Raw genomic sequence first — 21,352 nt, 5'->3', positions numbered from 1 at the left:
GAGAAAACCCCCACATACTTCTTAACTATACACTTCGACTGTCTTCCTCATCGTAGTACACAGAGTGACACAGTATTGACTTTACAGTTAAGGGGAAAAGAAGGAATATAAATAAGACACACAAAAGGCATAATAATAATAATAATAATAATAATAATAATAATAATAATCCTAAGTAGCAAAATACAGTTCAAAGCATCTAATGTTTATTCCATATAAACTTTAAAAAATTGTGTTAAGGTCTAAGATTGCTGTTATATTTTCACAGGATAGTACTTGGTTCCCAATGTTACCAAAAAATATGCCTGAGATTTTATTGAAAGGCACAGACTGAAAACATCACAAAAGAATTTTTAATAGGCATATGTGATTTGTAGTAGGGTTTTATTCCTTGACATTGAATTGTGAAGTACTCAGTTAAAATTCTATTTAACATAGGTCCTATCTGTTCAGAAAATCCAATTTCCAAGAAGTAAACACATTTTTAATACGAAGCTATTTTCTACCATAGCTACGAACATATGCCATGTGTGTGTCATTCCCCAAAGCCTCATCCTCGTGAGACAGAAAATGCGTACTCAGTTTGAAACTGAGATTCGAAAGATTTGACTGCAAGTCATGAATGTAAAGGGCTGTAACTCATTTGGCATTAAAAAAGCAGACGAAGTCATAAAATGGATTAGCTTATTCCAAAAAAAGCGCACAGGGACGGGCAGGTGAGCCGAGTGCCCCACAGAGGAGTGGGAAGAGCTGACAGGGTGGCTTCAGAGAGCGCTCAGAAGTACAAAAGGGGACCAATATGATTGTGTCCTCCATAAAATATCTCAAAAGTATATTACCAAAAACTTGTGGAAGGAGAACAGAATTTTAAAGGCTTAACATTTGACCAGAAACACGTCAGAAAAGACTTGAAAAAGTTTTCTATAGAAACGAGAGGAAGATAGAATCCAAAGGTAAAGAGGATTCAGGAAAAAAAGAATGGGAAAGTAATTCAAACCACCACGCGTAGTCGGTCCATCTGAAGTCGCAGCAACCTGGGTTTCTGCCTCATCAGAGATTGCGAGCAACCTGGGTGCAAGAGCGAGGGGCTGCGAAACCTGCCCAAGAACCTGGAAAGCTGAGCAATATCCCGGCACGCAGCCTGTGCTGGACCGTTTATGCGCTTAATTAATTGCCAGGAATTTCAAAATTAATCTGAGAAGCCTGCTCTGCATTAGCAGTATTTTAATTATATATAAAGTTTTAGAAAGAAAAAATAAGCAAGCAAGGCACAGGCTATTAAAAGGGAACTGTAGCATAGAGAAGACTCAAAGACACTTGTGCCAAAAGGGGAAGGTAAGAAAGGAGCAGAAGGTTTAAGAGCACGTTAAAGCACTTCAGGAAGACAGTGAGCAAGAAACAACACGGTAACTGGCAGGAGAAAATAATTTGATTGATGTTATTAATCACTTCAATTTGGTGAAAGCCAGAAAGGGGGGAAAAAAAAAAAAACCCAAACCGAAAAGGCCACAAATAGCCAGACAGCATCATCTGACACTTTACCAGGCTCAGGTTCTGCTGGAAACTGGAATGCTTTTACGGTCATAGACACCGTTTCAATATACGTTTCTCGTCATATCAACCAAGTCGGGGCAAATACAGAAAGAAGCGTATAAGCGCTGTGCAGCTAACGAGTATCTGTTTAAGATTTCAAATAGGTATGAGGAGATTCTTAAAGCTGCTTTGAATAGCATAACAATTATAATTACAAGCCATACAGTCTTAAGCTGCAGCATGGTAATTTTTAAATCAGAAAAAAGTGTATTTTTAAAAATCTGTGAACATCTGTATTCCTAAGTCCCCAACCTACAGCACGTACCTCTCAGCTACTCAGTTCAACCTACACATTTCTATTTTTAAGCTGAGAATACCTTGTGGCATTTAAATTCCCTAGGAAAATCTCGTAACGCCCCCAGAGGTAATTTTTTTAGTCAGTCAAACTGGTGTTGTCATCAGAAAGACAACAGTTCCCATGATAAAAACTTTTTATTTAATCGCTTTCTGTAAAGCCATTTTTCCTTACTTGCAACTCCAGCCCTGATGTTACTAAAGCAAATTGAGCAGCTCTAACTCAGAGCTTTTTCATTAGTAGAGCTGGGCTCTCGTTACTAACATCACAAGCAACATTTCTGATTTTATTCAGTTGGGTAGGAAAAGGAACAACCACCAAAAATCATGGAATAAATACCATAAACTCTCCTCCTTAACAGGACTTTTTAAGCTGTAACAGATACCGTAGTATTTATTTTTACAAATTCCTCATTGTGTCATATAATTTGCTACAAAATCAATCCAAAGAGCACTTGCCAGTTACTGAAGCACCAGCGTCCCTTCCCCAAACCCTGTGCGCGATGATGCGTCACCAGATGTCGAATCCCTTCCCGCACGGGCCCCGCGCGAGGCAGCGAGGCCACAGCCTGGCAGAGCCAGAGCCAACAGAAACTACCGCAACTTCAACAAGGAAGCTTTCTGTCTTTCTCTCGTACTCCCCAAGGACTTCTTCAGCCACGAAAACCATTTTCTCGTTACTGGTACGCAGTCAAAGTGTGTTCTCCAGAAACACATCCATTTCTGCGAGCAGCTACGCAGAAGGGATTTACTAACATGAGGTATTTCTACTACACGCATTTCAGGTTTAGGGTGCTTGTATATTCACTAAAAGTGATTGTTGGATACTTATTTGAAAACAATATTAGAATTCCTTGCTTAGTGATATGTCAGTCAGTTATATAAGGACTGGGGGATGGGAGGGGGGAGAAAAAAGAAGAAAAAAAATATACTGTCCCTGTAGGTTAGTTATATAACTGTCAACTTGAGAGTTCAATATTAAATATTTACATCGTTTTGACATATTCATGCAAGGCAACAAATCAGTAAGCCCTGAAAGCATATATATTCACATATTCCTCAGCCTGATCACAAACATTTGTGAGCAGAGAAATGTTAATTAAAATACTCGCTCGACTTCAAGAGATGCAATATGTCGAGCAAGATTCTTCCGACTGGCACCTCCAGAGGAATGCGTTTGGTGAAGATCAGTCAGAAGGATGGGGTCCTAACTCCACCAAAGGCAACGGAAGGGAACATTCCAGAGTATTTATATTCAGTTTTGTTTCCTTATGTTGCCACTCAGAGAAAGCAGAGAAAGGCCAACACGGGAATTTTAATCACGAGTCCTGTTCTTAGGGATTGCAAGGGAAAACCTTGACGCCTGAGTGCTATAGTTTTACTGTACATTGCTCAGAGCTAAAAACGTCTGGTAAGTACAGCCACCTATCCAGAAGGTAAAATACAGTTTTCAAGTGGAAGAATCGGAGCTTGAAAGTTGTCCTCTGTGTTTATTAACCAAGAGTTCAAGTGCAGTTACTCAACAGTGCTGCAAGATCGTGTCTTAGCTGAGTCTTACTTACAGAACTGATGCTTCTGGAGAATCTCTTCCTGGAAGACATGTGAGAAATTTTCTATTTCATCCCAAAGTTCTAAATCTCATTACCTCACGTCCCCAGTTGAGAGCTAAGTCGTGCTTGGCAACCTGGAAATCTTTCTAATGAGCGATATCTAAAAGCAATCCAGTTTTGTCGATGAATGAATCTCTAATGAAGGGAAGGTAGCTATGGGACTTAATTTTTTGCAGTCCAACACAGATTTGTAGAAACCAGATGTAGGTCACTTTACATTATGAAACAATTATTTAATTTGCAGGTCCCACGTGACACAACGTGCACATTTTGCGCTTTACAAGTTCTTAATGTGTTGTCACTGAAGCCAGCTCAAGTCTTAAACTTAGGTCATTCTTCAGTATTGCTGACATCCAGTAACGACTTGGCTCCCTAAGCACACCCGGTGCTGGTGAACAGCACAGAACGGAGAGTTTTCATACAGTCGAGCAAAACCAGAGTGAAACCATTCTTTGGATAAACGCTTGGCTCCCGAAAACTGATATGCCACTTCATCCCATCTGTATTTTAGAAGTGATAAATCTGTTTTTTTCTGAGCCCATGATGCATATAGTATCATTTCCATACTTCCTTTAGAGTTATCTGTTCTTGGGCAGAGAGTGAAACCTAAATTGGGCTTTCCTTGCTGACTCTGAGAATCGGTGTATAAACCTACGTTTTCTTTCTTGTTGCTTCTTACAGAGACACCAAATGTATGGTATTGCCAGATTTCTGCGTTGCAATAAAAATACCAATTGCCACAAAAACCCCAAACCACAACTGGATGAGCGGAACCTCGCTTGTTCCATCTCATTCAAAAGGTGCTGGGTTCAAAGGAAATAGGGGAAAGAGAGAGACCCAGACAGACAGACAGACTGCATACCCAGCCAGAGAAGTAGGAAGAAGAATCAAGAAGTTTGTTATAGGGAAGCTTCAGAAAAGACGCTAGCTACTAAAGAAAATGCAACCTTGAATAATCCAGAAGTAGGCCTTCTGTAAGCACTAATATAAATGGCACCGGCTGATTCAGAGTAAAATAAGGAGGGAAAGGAATGCCTTTTTTCATGATCATGAAATTCCTATTCCACACGTGGAACAGGCTATTATGCCAATGCAAACAAAACATTACAAATAAAACCGATAGGAAGAAATTAGAATTTCTGTTAGCTTGCTATTAGCGGTGAAGTGGTTGTCTATATGTTGACATTTATTCATGTGGATAAGTTTAAGTTTGATTTAGAATTCTAACCTTGCTATTCCAAACCTGCACAGGGAACGCTGCAGCTACTGGGGTGAAGTTGTCTTAGGAGACCCTGATTAAACATGAATGGCCCGTTTAGGTCCTGAACACACAGATGAAGAAAAAAAAATAATAATCTCAAGAAAATATGGCACATTTGGAGCTGCAGATATCGAGCCACTCTGTACAAACATGTCGAAAGCTAAAGCTGCAGCTAGTTTCTAAAAACAGGAAGACTGCTCCCATTTCTCATGCAGCAATCCCTGACGATTTCCAGTACTTCCTAAATACAGCTGGATGGAGAGGAGGATTTGAACGCTTCCTCAGCCACCGCTCCCGGTGCACATCACTGAAAGCACCAGGAAACACAGAAGCCCATGAAAATTAATAAGTGCTTAAGAGCAAACTGGCTATCATCAAGGCACTTGACTTTAAATAGACCTAAGTAAAACATTTCGCATTAACACAGAGCAACAAATATTTCATAAATACATAATCAGATTGAGAGCTGTCTGTCTTATGCTTCATCACCTACACCCTTACAAACAAAGCGCATTCTCCTGTCTGAAGCAGAATGATCAGAAGAGCAAATCATTGAAGAAGGTTTTTAGGGTAGCATCTGCCTGAGTAACGGATACTTGTACCATTCCATCACTCTTTGATTGTGTTCTAATATAACCAAAATGTGCTTGTTTCCAAAAATATTCCCTTATTTCTTTTTCTTTTGTGTGCTTTAAAACAAGATGTTCTGACCAAGATGATTTCAGAGAGAGGCTGTATTTAACCGAAATACTACCAAAAATTTGCAAGACAATATTGAAAAAGTTGACTTTGCCTGGAGACCTTGACAGACATTTCACTGGAGCTTCTAAAAAAAAAAAAAAATCCAACTGGAGCACAGCATGAAGTTACGATTGCTGACTGATTACTGCATACATCTAGACCATTTGAAGAGTAATTGTCAACTTCTTCCAACCCACAAGCCCTGCAGAGAGAGCTTACTAAGAATAGGTTACTGATTTTAATAGAGCCCTTTAAAGTAATTCATGGATTCTCAGAGGTCCACAGACCACAGCTTGAAAGCCACTGATAAAGGAAATTTGCAGCTGAGTAGCTAAAGCAACCTAACACAACTAGGATACTGCAAAACCAGAAAATTAAACCAGTGCTCTTCGGAGCTTAGGCTACGGTGATGTGCTTTACAGCCAGCCTTGAAACGCCTCATCGTCTTTTGATGCTGTTAGTCCCTCACTCATCAGTCATATTCATGAGAACAAGAGAACCAGGTTGAAAAAGATAAGGAAGATTTATAGACCTCAGCCACAGAATCAGCTCATAAACTGCAGTGTTTATTACTTTCATTAAATTTCTCATCTTCATTACTTTGCGCTATAAAGCTTTAAGAGGTGAAAAATCACGTCAGTAAAAGATTAAACATTGCATCATAATGTCTTGCACCAGAAGGCATTAAAAAGTTCCATCAACGCTAGCAAATAGCGTGGCCCTATAAAAGTAGTTTTACAGCACAAATCTATGTGCTAAGGAAACATCCTTCTGGGCCATATTTTTCAGTTTCGTTCCATCCCAAAAGGACAGGATGAAATCCCATCTGAATGCGTATCCAGTTTGTGCACTCCCTGAAAGCACCCTGCAACGTGAACCAAAGCCTATTAACGGGGGACAAACAGGAGGCGTCATTTCTGAAGTATACTCTGGATCCCAACTAAAATCTGAATGTAGATACACCCAAAGCAAGCTAAAGCTACACGTAATTAGGATAACCTCCATTTAGAACGTACATTCTATATATTCTGCATATTAATTCTGGTTGCACCTCATCTAGTTTTTTGATTCTAAAAGTTTATGCATGCTGAACTGAAACAAGATGAGCAGCACATCCTAGAGAGAAAAGGCAGAACTCCTTATGCAGTAACAGAAAGAAACTGGAATCAACTGTTTAAATTGTTACTTTTCTGGTAGGAGATATATATGTATATAGACGTTTTAGATATATATATACATATTTTAATGTAAAACACACATATGTATATGCACACACAGACACACATCTTTAAAAAGTAGTATAAGTCAGTGCCATTACACCTAGTACTAACTCTACTGCATCAGATGCGGGCTGTAGTACCAAGCCCTCACTTGCCTGTGCTTTGCTCCTGAGGGGGTGTTCAGCAGGGTGGGGGCTTGTTCTATTCTCTGATTAAGCTCTAGAAAAAAACCCTCAAGTGCATCTATGAAGATTTGAAGTTGAGAGATTTCAGATTCTTTTCCCAAGGTCCCAGTTCAATGCCTGGTTACCCATAGTGTGCAAACCCTTCATGCTGAGTTTTAGATTTTTTGTCTCAAAGGTGTGTGTTATTGTTACTGGTTTCTCCTGGAAAAGAAAAAAAAAAAAAAGGCAGCGAAATGCTACACATCTGCCTTGTCATCAGAGTTTTGGTGTTCAAAAAGGTTTTGAACAAAATACCTGTTTTGTTTCAGTCATCTGTGCTTAAACATTTATTTTTTTTCATATAGTAATTTTCCATTCTCACTCAAAGCCACCAGCAGCCGTGAACCAGAAGCGCATGCAGACTTGGGGCTCTCACATCGTCTGAACTCATGCAGACTAGTTGGCAAACAGCACCCTCCTTTGAAACTGTGAAACTATCCTATAACCTGATCCAAAAATACTTTGAATTAAAAAATGCCACACAGTAAACAGGTGATTTTGCAAATTTGAAAAATATTTGAGATTTTAAAGGTATTAAAAGTGATTTTTTAAATTCACAATCAAATAAGAAACCACTCAGTATTCCTGTATTTCATATTGTTTTATAAGCTATTAATGTTAAGTTTTAACAGTAAAGATGTTTTCAGAGCTTCTGGGTTTTCATTGGTTTGGGGGAATTTTGATTATTTTTAAACACCAGGCTAATAATTTTAAGAGAATATTTTGGCTCCTTTTGTCAAATTCAGTGCAATACTTGTATTCCTCTGTATTATTGACATGTTCAAATTTCAAATTCCTATTGAAAAAGCTGGGCAAGTTCCCATAAATAGCTATACCTTGGTATTTATAAACAAGTTGTCTTCAAGTAGAAAAAATATGGCTGGAAATATAATATGACAAATTGGTCTTTGCATCCACGTATCAATATAACAAGGCAGCAGAGTGTTTAAATTCTTATGAGAGACGTTTAGGTTATACACTAGGAATAACTGTCTCACTGCATGGACAACTAGACAAATTATCTAGGAAAGACGCAGAATTTCCATCACTGGAACCTTTTAAAAATAAGTATGCTAAATTTCTGTCAAGAGCGGCTTAAGTATTGTTGATAGTGCTTTTGAGTTTGGGGACAGACTAAACGACGTCAAGTAGATTTTCTCATATCCCACCTCTCCTCGCTTGCCTCTGGCTGCTGTCGTCAGGCTGCGGATTAACCAGGCCAGGGAGGGGCAGAGCGCGGAGCGCCCGTTTCTATACCCAGCGCTCAGCGCTGCACTCCTGATACGGGGAGCGCGGGGAGCTTAAGGTAAATGCACCTTTGCTGCTCTGCACAGGATGAAAGCAAGGCCGGCAAGGCTTGTTCTCTCTGCTGCAGTCACAGTCCGCCTCGCTCTCGCTGGGTGTAGGAGATGACGCTCGGGTGACTCCCTGCACCCCCTCCCCAGGGGTCCCCGTCTGCAGGCACCTCCGTACAGAACCACAGAGCCAGCCAAAATAATGCCATCTCCGAGGCCATCTCCCAGATCGACAGAACCAGCCAGCACGAATCTGCACAAATACGCCAGCGCAGCCAGGGTTAGTACCCTCCTAGCACAACCCGGCAGAGAGGCGCGGGACTGACTGAGCTTTTGCGCTCTCCCCGGCAGGGACATCTTGAGCACCGGGGTATGAAGCCCCAGAGAGCCTCTGCAGGTGCCGTTTACGTCCTGATGGTTTTGTCAGCTGCAGCTGAACCCCAGCAGCCAGGCTCCATCTGGCTCTAGAAACAAGCCACCAAACCACCCCTGCATCACGCTCTCCATGACCCCATCCCACCCAGGACTCTCGCCAATTCATCTGGTTTGGAGCCCTAACCCTAAATTTGTCCCATCTTTTGAATCTAGAAAACAACGTACGAGCAAAAATATTTCAGAAATTAATTAGTGTATCCAGGTAATGGCAACTCAAATGTGCACAATCTTCTCCTCAGGAAAAGAGCCTTATACGAGTATTGGAAGACAGCGAGATAATTTGCATGCATGACTTTGGACACTCGTGTAATAGCTGGACACTCCAACCTGTTCTGTTCTCTGCTCCTGGATATTTAGACCTTGCACTGAAGTACAATTTAGGGCGGGAATTAAAGAGTAAGATACTTTCTTAAGCAAATTCTTCAAGGAACCAATTTATTTAACAAACCAAATTGGGGTAATGTCACCAGAAACCACACGCTTCTTCACCTCATCCTGGCTTTGGGAGGAAGGAGGTTAAATGGTGGGCTTCTGCCAGAACAAGTTGTTTTTAAGAGGCCAAATACTTTGTTTCTCCTGTTCTCCAGGATGCCAACTGCTTCATCCCCTGTACAGACAGACGGTTCAGACTGCTTTAAAAAAATCCTTTGAGAATCTCGTGGTTTAATTTTTATGAAGAACGATAGCAGTAATTGAACGTCTGCAACAACACTCCTCAAAAGTTGTGTTTTGGTAACTCTGAAATTAATCTATACTTTGAGATTAATCTATTTTATATGAAAATATTATTTTCTAATACCTGCACTTCTATTGTCTCAGGTTCTCTTGTGCATTTTCCTCCTTGGACAGCCCAGTGAAAACCCCTAGCGCAGTGACAGCTGGATCAGCGTTATTTATTTAGCAGCAAAGACGATGAGGGATTCCTATTAGGGCATATCAGCTTTTAATGCTGCGTTGCCCTTATACCCTCTTATATACGACCCGGTTTTCCATTAATTTAGTATTCCTCAGTGCCTGAGGAACGTTATGTAACACGCTCTATACAGACCTGCAGAATAACATACGCACTTTAGGGTTTTAGTGTCAAAACAAAGTCATTTGAAAGCGCTCTGAGAAAAATGGGCGTGTGTGGAATTCCAAATCTGTTCTAATTAAGGGCTAAAATGAAATTCAGTTAGAACTAAAACCCACTGCAGCAGTACCTGGTTTGGCATAAGATTCGGTTGCACTGGCAAATGGTTGACAGTCCTGCAAAACTAAAAGCCGTGCTCACAGCCTGGAAATAGTACAGACAAAGACCTCGGAAACGGCAGCCAGCTTTCCCTGCCGTGCCACAGGTGATGAGTTGACACTGGCAGTGAGGATTACAAGACAGTTCAGCTGTTCCCTTGACCTTTTGAGACATGCGGGAGATTTGAAGATGCTTGCTAATTATTGTTTTCAGCATCTGCAACAAAACTCAAAATATTTTAGGTACTCGTTCAGGGATGCTGGGTTGGTTTGCCTTTTTACTGACATAGTTCCTGAGGCAGGATGCAAGTTAGGATTCAAATCACTGCGAAGTATTCAAATGAATGAAACTTAGCTAATTTTATTTTAAAAGGCTGCACATTTTCTACAATACATTTTGCATTATGGAAAGGACTTAAAGGTATAATGGATTTTCAACGTACCAAAAATAAAACTTCATGACTTTTTTTTAAATATAAAGTGCACATACTTAGGTTGTGGAATATTTTTTTATCTTAACGTTGGCTTCATAACTGGGAGGGCTGGCAAAAGGCTTACAGTTGCTTATTGCCATGTACTGCTCTGATTTTAGAAGATTTGTAAAATAACATTTATGCTGGCCTTATAAACTAGATTTTTATGCTGCCTACATTTATGTATTTTTAATGCAATCTATGTTATCACATGTAAAATGCTTTTTAAAAAAAGATTAAGATCTAAAACTGCCACAAAGAATAGAGAATTAACTTTGTTCAGCTGACTCATTTCTGACATTTGTGATTCTTTCACTCATTAATCAAATATATTAAGTGCATATTAATGAAACCCAGGGAGACAGATTTTTAGAGGAAGGAAGACATGTGCAACACTTTCCTGTGGAAATCTTTGTGTCCTAGGATCTTCAATTGGCTCTGCAAGACTCTCACTATGTAAAAGTCTGGCAAAGGACTTAAAAAATTAATGTGCTTCATTAGCCATGTGAGTAGCCCTACTGAATTAAAATGCTAAGGAAATTGTATGATGAAATCCCAGACATAGACTGTATGGGTAAAGCAAGGTAAAAAAAAAAATTGATAAATGCTGCATTCAAACAGTTAGTTTATATTCAATTATACTCATTGCGTCTCACTAGGAACTAAATGAGCTGAATTCCTCAGAGGATGGCTCAAGATTTCCATGTTATTTATCTGAGGTTACTTTTAATTAAATTTGGTTAAAGTTCCTCAGTAATTAGTGCTTTTACTTTAACTTTTTTGAAATAACTGCTTATCCCCTAGGGTCATTTAAACAAAGGGGGAACACGAGTATTTCTTGTTTAAATGAAATCTTGAGCCATGCGTAGCTTTGCTCGCGCTCACTCCTAGCGTTCAGGTAATACAAATGATCAATATTAATACAGCTAAACCCAATATGTTTCCATTTGGCAGGAACTGCTTGTACTCAACCGCGTACCATTTCCAACAGCAGATGAGAAGGCAGCGGTCCTGCAGAGCTAATCCTGCTATTCATTTATATCCCACGTTCGCTTCCTGCCCAAATGACACCTGTGTGTTTCTCCTGCGCCACTATGTGTTTGCGTACACAAGAATCTATTTCAAGGTTTCCCCAGCAGGCATTTTGTATATTTATACAATTTAAGAATAAGCTGGTTTCATCAGAAAAAGGTAAGATTTCTAGAATCCCCAGAGAAAAACAGATCAATCTATAAAGACATTACTTCTTGAAAGAGAATATAAGAAGTTTATGATCTGGGCAATAATTCTCGAAAAGAAAAATGTTTCTGTGAGAGTAGGAAGAAAATTGCAAAGAATTGAATACTGAACCAGTGAGAGACCCCAGACATCAGCTAGCTGAAAACACTACAATGAATGTAGTTGTGACACAACTATTGGTAAAGAAACAGAAGGGAAGAAAATCATACATAAAAAACCGGGAAAGAGAGAAGAGTTTTACCGAATCTAAGGTCAAGCGGGACGCCATGCATGGCAACACAGAAAGGGTCTTTCTCCTTCCTGTGCCACCTTGCCTGAATTCCAGAGGCTGCCCCAGCATTCGTCCTCAAAGGGAAGCTGGAAAGCGCTGCGCTGCTTTCCTTCCAAACAGAAAGGGAACACACACCTCTTGCACACCGATAAATTGAAGAACTTAACCTCAGAGAGTTGTCCCCAGGGCGATACAGCCGTGAGCCATTGTTTCTGGTGATGGTGCCAAGGTTGGGTTTGGTTGGTTTGTTCCCCCCCCTTCTCCATTGTCTCTTATTCTGAACACGCCTCTTGCTAGACTGCGATGGTGACTGGTATCTGCTGGTTCGGCACGGCAGGCTGAGATTGCTAGTTCTCTATATGCAGGGAAATTCATACAAGAGCAGAAGACGAACCCCGCACATGAATAATAATAAACTGGCATAGGAATTTGGCTGATTTGGAAATACAGGCAACGGTGGGTAGGAAATGCTCTTGGGTAAAAGAAAAAAAACACAACCAAAAACAATTTATGGAAAAGGTTAAAAGCTGGATGAGAAACTTCAGCTGTTTAGACATGGAAATACAGAACAATTAATGAAATTGTTAGCATGACCTTAGAGCTATATTAGAAAGGTGGTATTTCTTATTTTCCCCTGGATGCAGGGGAATGCTTGAATGTCTGCTGTACGTTATTAGGGTGCAATCCCCTTCAGCAGCCCAGATGTCACGTGAAAAGCAATAAACCCAGAAGGTGATCTAAGGAAAGCTAAGAACTGGAACCACAAAAAGATACTCCCCGTAACAACAAAATTTTGAAATGTTTTGAAGGAACAATGTCTTAATTACATGTTATTACAATATTTTTTAGTCCAAGAGATTCCACCTATAAGTGCTGAGAGACTGGGACAGACAACGTATCTTTATAACCCGGCACTGTACTCGAGTCTAGCCGAAACCCAGCAACCCACCTATTGCAGCTGTCCTGCTCCAGCAGAATTTGCATCAAGGGTAGAGAACTCGTGAGGAGGAGGAGTGGACTGACCCAAATAGACATAAATATTTTTTAAAAAATTTACACCAGTACAGACTACAAACTGGACAGAAACTCACACTAGTTGGTATTAAATTCAGCATTTTCAGTCCTGACTAGAAAAGGCAAGTTTGTTGCCAGTTGCTTTATATTCTTTTATATATCTACACATATATATTCTTTTTTATATACAAGAATGACATTTTTACTTTTTTTCCCTTCCTTCCACAGATACCTGCACTAATGGCTGGGCAAATCTTTCCCATTGTGACTTATTTCTACAGACTTGCTCAACGTGATGAGACGTCAAGAGACGTATTTTGAGTCCTATCTTCATAGGCAGTAACCAGAGGGAAGATGAGAACAGCACAGCATTTCAGACCCCAAGCAACAGATCTGGACAAGGCAGGGGTAAGTTTGGGGTTGGGTTTTTTCCCCCCCTCAGACTGATTCCTACAGAGGTTTTTATCTAAACATCACATGTCTGCCTTTGCTTCTGTAGTAGAAGACCTTTACAGCTATCTGGCGAATCCAGCACTGGTGAGCACCTTGGCTCTTGCACTGCCATGTCTGACCGTGACCTGCTGCCCATTCAATCCGTACACGTGTACTTGTTCAGGTTCACACGTAAGGAGGATAGGATTGGCTAGACATGCACAGAACAAACAGTTGTACCATGAGTACAAGAGAGTGCCACCTCAACAGGGGGGCTTAGCACAGAAACAAGATAAGCAACCATCCTCGCGGGAGCTGTGGATCAGCTGTATCTTCTCTCCAACTATACGGATACCCTTTCTGATTTAAATCTCCAACTTAAGTCCCCATTGACCGAGCAATGCGGCACATTATAGGCACGAGAAGGAAACAACTGAGTGGTGGACACCAGGAAATAACAGTCTCTTGTAAGGAACCTAAGTCATGAGAGGTGAGCAGGCACCCCCGCCACAGCCCTGAGCAGCAGCAGCGTATCAACGCCACCAACAGCTTCATGCAAGTGGCTTGGGAGCCCCAAATTTCAGGGCACTGTGCCTTGTTTCTGTATTTTTTCCTGTTCATTAACTTGTTGCATGAGTAAGGGGAAGGCTAACCCAGCCAACCCTCCGCTGAGCAGTATTAAGCAATGTAACCGACCATTTAACTTTGTTTTCAATACAGAGTTTTGCCTTGGGAATTTTAACAGAAGGTACCTCAACCAAAAAGACTTTTCCTTTTTTTCCCCCTTAGCTGCCCTGAACTGTACATTTGAAAACAGACATCATGCCTGCGGCCTCACATTAAACACTGGGATGTTAAAACATCTCACCTCAGGCTACTTTTTTCCCCCTTTGTAATGCACATAAGGCAACAGAATTCAAGGAAGAAAAGTTAAAAGGTTTGTTACATTCATGTGAACAGTAAACGGTTGTCAGGTGCTGACATTAGTGGGTTTTGCAACGGGGCAACAGAAGCCACGTGTGATACAAGGCCTGAAGATAGTAACAAGGCAGAGCATTCAAGAAGGCTCAGAAATTCCTAGTGAAGGTGTTAGCAGAAGACCAAAAATTTTTAACCAGTTCAACAAGGATATAGATGAGGGACGCCCCAAACCTGGGCAATGCTGCCAATTTGCTCTGAATTGCAAGGCAGACGCTATGAAGATGGCTTCAGAAAGGGACAGAAGAAATGCAAATTGCAATGAAGTCATTCCTGCAAGAAGAACTGACTGTTTCAGCAGAGTTCTAAGGAGAAAGTAAAACAAACAAACAAACCCCAAGCAAAAAACCCACCAAAAAACCAAAACCCCACAGGTGGGAGATTCCTGCAGCTCTACACCCAAAATGAGACAGAGATCTGGGGGCGACTCAGAGAAGCACTGCCATTTCTCACCCCCTTGGTGGGTTTCTGGCTGAGTCTGAGCTCTCCTTCCCAAAGGATGTTTCATTTCCTCAAACAACATCATGGTTTGAGACCACAGCCCAGGTACCTGATCTCAGGAAGCAGCTCTTTCTATTCATATACTGTCTTTAAAAACAGGATAGTTGATATTTCTTTACAAACTGTATACAAAAATGATTTCACCATACACTGATATACAAAGACAAGTATTTCAAATTTAGTCCTGGACTAACTCTAATTTACATAACAAAAAAAATGATGCTGGAATCCCATATATTCATTAAATGCTCCTTGCATATCATAGGCTCACTATTCTGTTTGTTCAGGGAAGAGTCCGTAATCTATTAACCCAGGACCCAGCAGGATTTTGTTCTGAGGAGCTGTGGTGGGTTGACCCAGGCTGGAGGCCAGGTGCCCCCAGAGCTGCTCTCTCACTCCCCTCCTCAGCTGGACAGGGGGGAGAAAATATAATGAGAGGCTCGTGGGTCGAGGTAAGGGCAGGGAGAGATCATTCCCCAGTTACCATCATGGGCAAAACAGACTTGGCTTGGGGGGAAATTAACTTAATTTGTTACCAAACAAAACAGAGTAATGAGAAATAAAACCAAATCTTAAAACACCTTTTCCCCCACCTCTCCCTTCTTCCCGGTCTTAACTTCACTCCCAAATTCTCTCCTTCCACCTCCCGCAGCAGCACAGGGAATGGGGGTTGTGGTCAGTTCATCACACGGTGTCTCTGCCGCTCCCTCCTCCTCAGAGGGAGAACTCCTCACACTCTTCCCCTGCTCCATTGTGGGGTCCCTCCCATGGGAGACAGTCCTCCACCAACTTCTCCAACGTGAGTCCTTCCCACGGGCTGCAGTTCTTCACAAACGATATCTGCTCCACCATCATCCTCCATGGGCTGCAGGGGGGCAGCCTGCCTCACCATGGTCTTCTCCACGGGCTGCAGGGGAATCTCTGCTCCTGTGCCTGGAGCACCTCCTCCTCCCCTTCCCTCACTGCCCTTGGTGCCTGCAGAGTTGTTCCTCTCACATGTTCTCACTCCTCCCTTCAGCTGCATTTGCACAGTTTTCTTTTGTTTTTTTCCCCCTTCTTAAATACGTTATCCCAGAGACACTACCACCATTGCTGATGGGCTCAACCTCAGCCAGTGATGGGTCCATCTCGGAGCCACTGGCATTGGCTCTGTTGGACATGGGGGAAGCTTCTGGCAGCTTCTCACTGAAACCAGCCCCGTAAATCCCCTGCTACCAAAACCTTGCCACACAAACCCAATGCAAGAACAAAGTATTTTTAACTTGCCTAAGTCGCACCCCAATGTGATCATTGCTGTAGTAGAGACTACATCTCCACCAGGAATTTTCTCTCAAAATACATTTGCTAAAACGCAGCAGCAGTTTTGCACTTTTTTGAAAGAGTGGAAAAAGGATTCTGTGTGGATCAGTAATGAGAGCAGTAATTGCCACAGGGCTGACAATAATTTATGCAGAAGTTCTCAATTGCTCCTAATGGCCTGTCAGATGGTAAAAGGAAATGCAAAGCAGATCATAAAAACAACTCTAGCATAGCTTCTGAGAACAAAATTCTTGAAACTTTCACTCTTGCTAAGGAAGATGAAAACACAGGAACTGAAGTGGCTTCTGGAGAAGCAATAAAAGAAAACTACACTATTATCTAGTGATTCCTGTACATCAGATTTTATGATTGCAGCAGAAAATGAAATCATGTTTTCCAAGATTGACCCATATCTTAAATGAAGACTTGTTGTAGAACAAAAACTTCATGTACTCTCAACATTAGATTACTGCTTCTTCCAGTTAAGAGTGGCTGAGAAATGTCACTACTGATACTTCAAAACTGCAGAAATGTCAACTGTTTCCAACAGTACTTCTCAAGATAACACCAAACTGCGTCACAGACGTTTGGAAATGCAATTATGCTACGGTCAAAGGACTTAAATTTGGCAACGTATCAACATTTATATCTTAAAATGGGAAATAATAGCCAATCTAGAAATACGCATAGAAAATGAACTTTTGAGCCTAGAACTGCCTAATACTGCCTAAACCACACTACCATACAAACATTAGACTGTACCCTTGTACAAGGTTCCTGAAGCAATTCATGCACTCCAATATTTTTTGGATGTGTGGATTTTATCATTTAGTCCTCCTTCAAAAGCCTCAGGAGAAAAATATTTTGCACTTAAACTGCAGAAGACAGTTAAATGCTAATTCTGTTACAGCTTCAAAAATTAAAGTAGGTTTCAAGTGTCCAAAAAGAGTTATATCGATTCTAAGAAATAAAGATAACTTCAACTTCTCATATTAATAAGGTCATTGGTAGCTAAAAGTTTGGCATATGTGAAAGGTAGATATAAATATTTTAGATATAAAGGCAGTGTATATGTACGCTCGATTAAAAAAAAATATGCGATGTGGTGTTTCCCTGACATTTTGTTTTGAAGTCTCTTATTTTGATGTTATTCTCCCTTACCCCTACAAAAAACCACTGTCACTTGTAGATGATCAGAACTTTTCAAGTTAGTCCTAAGCAACAAGCAAATGAAATATTGCAAGACAGCATTGTGTCAATCAACAATGCTGAAAGAAAACAACTGGCCAGTTTTAAACATTCTGTAAAATTTTACTTCTATTATCCCTTTCTTATTTGAGCTTTCATGTAAAGTTTTTTTTTGGTTTTTTAAATGCTGAATATCAAGATGTCCAGCATGCGAGAAATCCCGTTTTTCCCTCCACTCTTACATTCCCTCCCCTTTGCTGGAAAGTACGTGGCTCAGGGAAGAGGCCCCGCCAGGGAGCCTGGCACAGCCCGGCCACATCGAACGTCTGGGTTTACTGCACACTATGAGTCAGCGCAGCACGACCAGTCCTCACGACTGGGTAACGTCCGCACGGCTCCACTCCCAATACAGACTGAAGAGGCTAAATCAAATCACAGCCTGGCTTTCTGCTGGCTTTTTCAGATGCTTTTCCACCCCCTTTGGTGGCTGCTAATGACCTTGCACAGTACCACTGTCATCTCTTAGTCAGGTCTCTTTGTGTATTTGACAGTAATAGAAAATAAAAAATAGCCAGCTCTCACTGTGGAGTCCAGCCTCTCCAAACCCCTCTCTGCTATTTCCCAAGGCTTACCATCTTTTATGGCTTCTGCTACCACTCCCTGGCCAGACTTCTCATTCAAGTTGCTCCTGAATACAGACCAAGGTCTTTTTGAGCAAAGGGAAAAAAAAGCATTTGGCAAATGCTAACGCTTCTGCCATTGACAAAGTTATTTCTGTGGACGCATCCATTTTCACGTCGTTCTGTCTCCAACACAAAGGCTCCTGCTCTGTTCACTGTCCTGTCCTAGTCACAGATCTCAAAGCCATCAAAAAGGCAGAAGATGATCACAGGCACTTTTAGCACAATTACCTGTGCTACAGGAGGCCAATCCGCAGCGCAAACTGCACTGTGGTGAGAAACGCACGGTGTCACTACGTACGCCATGGACCTGCGTGGAAACGAGCTGCTCTTCACCATCTGCCCTTGCCATCCCACTTACCGACAGTGTCTCACACCTCTCTGCTCATACATGTTTCGCCCTCTTTAATTCTTTTTTTTAAGTCTTTTACATTGCAACAGTACTGAAGGTATGTTTCCAATTGTTTTGAGACTCTGGAAGGTCCTTGTGAATGACAATGAGTTGATGAGTTCACATAATTAGCAGTGATGACTGGGCAAATCAGTGTGGGAAGGAGAACAGTCGTCTTGATTCATTTTCAAAATTAAAATGCATTTCATTTTGAAAAACAAAAGAAAAAAGATAGAATTTAAAAGAGGAGGCTGTGTTATATGCTATAAAACAAGTGTGCATCAAAAAGTAGTGTCCTGCTGCACAAAGGGGACTTTTTGCTGAGCTGTAGACAAACTTGAATGTCACGAGCTGTAGAGTTCACGTTGCCAACAATCAGGAAAAGCAAATGCCAACAACTTTTAGGGACAGATACACGCACACTGGTAAGAATGCATCATCTAGAAAGAGAAATTCTTTCGAAAGCTTTCAGCGAAGCTGACCATTAGCCAGTCAGCCCACAGCCCAAGCTCCAGCGGCCATGAGCAAGCTCCGCAGCCCCCCCACCACTGCCACGCAGAGATCTGGGGGAGATCTGAGCAGCGGGGAGCGGCACTGCCTCTCCCTGTTCCCCACAAAGGCGTCAGCCAGGGGGCTGGACAGCACAGCTCCTAAGTTCATCCAGAAACCGTCTGAGAAACTTTTGAAATAGGCTGTGGAGGAGTTGGACGAGTGCAAGAGCAGACAGGAAGAAATGCCAGCTCCCCTTCCTAACAGTGGGTGGTATTTTCAGAATATATTCTTTTCAAGAAAAACCATAAAACTTGTAAATAAATGTACATTTCAATGAATAATTTTCATTCTGGGAAGAGTCAGAAAAGGAAAATATGGGTTTTCCTGCTTCCCAGAGGAGCATTTGTCCCTTATCCCAGTCCTGGGCAGGTAGGGAAGGGTAATTCCCTGTTGCACCCCGCAGGCAAGGCCACCCTCTCGCCTCAGGAAAGGGAGATCAGGCATAACGCAGGCTGCTGGCAGGACGTTACATCCTACACGAGATTTTTTTTCCATATGCTGTGTTACAACAGCAATGCACAGATGGACTATAGCGACGTACAACGAATGTGAGGGTTAGAGAGGTGAGCAGACATTTCACCCGACAGCAAGCACACCAGTTCCTGCTCTTTCAAACAACTACAGTCTCCTCAGGCCCATGCTTGCTCTGAATCCAGGGTCATGTTCAATTCAAGAAATAGTCTAAGTTGTTCAATAAATTGGCTTAAGTGTAGGCCAAGCAGCGTATTTTGTTTCTTCAATAAAAGTTCATTTGAATTCTCCTCAACATTAGTCTACATATGATTTCATTTTATAATTGGTTGCTGAAGGTTATGCAAAACCACCAAATCAACTTCATGTATGACTACACCCCGCTTCACCAACGGCAAAAATCGAGCTTTATATGTCAGTTTTTCAGTGTTTATGACTCTTTAAAAAACTCTAGGTATCCTTGGCAGCAGTTTAGAATATACAAATTTTAAAATGAAAGAGAATCTCTCACATTTAAACAGCTGCTCAAAGACTTCCAAAAAATGTAAAGAACCTTGAAAATGTGTCTGAAAAGTTGGATTAAAAAATATTCACTAACTTGATTTATTCTCCCTGTGTGAACCATGGCAGAACCTTCCAGGAAAACAATTCTAAAACATAGAGAAAACAGTGACCACTGTAAAACACTGTGCTGTGGGAAAACACAAAAACTTTTTCCCAGGCTGTGCTGCTGAGCTTTTCAGACTATCTCAGAACCTCAAATGTGTCATACCTTCCCATGGGAAAAGAAATATTTTAAATGCAGTATCAAAATAATAAGAAGAAAATTTAAAAAACCCCATCGTCTACTGACACAACTCCCCTCTTCCTAAAACCTGTAATAATTCTACTTTCAAAATTAATTTCCCACCAAATAAACTCAAAAAATAAGAGGGTAGCCTGCAGATTTATGTCTAAGAAAAAAGTTTGCAGAACTAAATCCTAATTTTGTAAAGCTTGGTTCATGGATTACAATGTCCCCAAGGTATTCATAGTAATATCCAGCTCGATGAAGTAATAAAAATAACATTTTCTTCAGGCCCTCTTAAAAAATTACTCCTTTATCTTTTCATGCCTAAATCAGACACCTGCTGAATCAAGTCATATATTCAAAATTCAGTGAGAAAGCAATACAAGATTCCTGATTTTATATAAAGGATTAAAGAATCATAAATATGCTACAAGAGCTATGCGTAGCTACGTGCTTATTCTGCTTGTGAATGGAAAGGGAAGAAGGAAGGGTCTGCAAGGAAAGTAGCCAAAGGAAACTGAAGCAAATGTAAAAAGCATTCTGAGGCTATATTTAGAAGAAGACATTCTTCATACATTTGCCAAGCCATTCACGTCACTTCACACAGCATGTTTTATCCAGCTTTATAAGTCTATGAGAGAGCGGGGGGGGGGGGAAAATCTGGATCAGTTGCCAGAAATGGAAATCTTGCATTTATGCAGAGGAACAAATATTTTAAGCATGTGAATTCAAGAGTACTTTCCAAAGGGGGGGGAAAGAAAGCAGGGGGCAGAGTGGTAAAACTTTCTACTGATATCACAGAAGGATTCTGCAGCATATAGTTTATAAGTAACATGACCTAGCATCTAATATTCGCTTTTGAGCCAGGCTCCCTAGCCTTAGCTGTACCACTAAAAATACTACAACGAGACAGTCTTCAGCTGGTGTGTGTATATATATATATATCAAGTAGCTTAAGAGCTGTCCATCTTCATGTATGTAAGATATGGTATTTATATAAGCAATTAGATATTTCTTCTCTATAATGTGGTAAAGAACAATCCAAGATGAATAAACAAACACCAAACACAAGCTCAAAGGTGAAAACAGAAACCAAAATACTCCAGTTTTATAAGAATATTATGATTTTTCTGTAGCTCATTTAGCACATGTCACGAGGTTCAGTTATTT

At 41.0% G+C, this 21,352-nt stretch overlaps 1 protein-coding gene across 26 annotated transcripts in view; it reads right to left on the bottom strand.

The window, feature by feature from the left end:
* The window catches only part of ATP2B2 (ATPase plasma membrane Ca2+ transporting 2), a 427,949-nt gene that overhangs the window by 108,876 nt on the left and 297,721 nt on the right, over positions 1-21,352 (bottom strand). The window lies entirely within an intron of this gene.

This window comes from Grus americana, chromosome 11 (assembly GCF_028858705.1).
Source record: "Grus americana isolate bGruAme1 chromosome 11, bGruAme1.mat, whole genome shotgun sequence".
Lineage (NCBI taxonomy): Eukaryota > Metazoa > Chordata > Aves > Gruiformes > Gruidae > Grus > Grus americana.
Note: the sequence above shows the minus strand (reverse complement) of the source record. Positions and strands in the feature narration are given on the sequence as shown.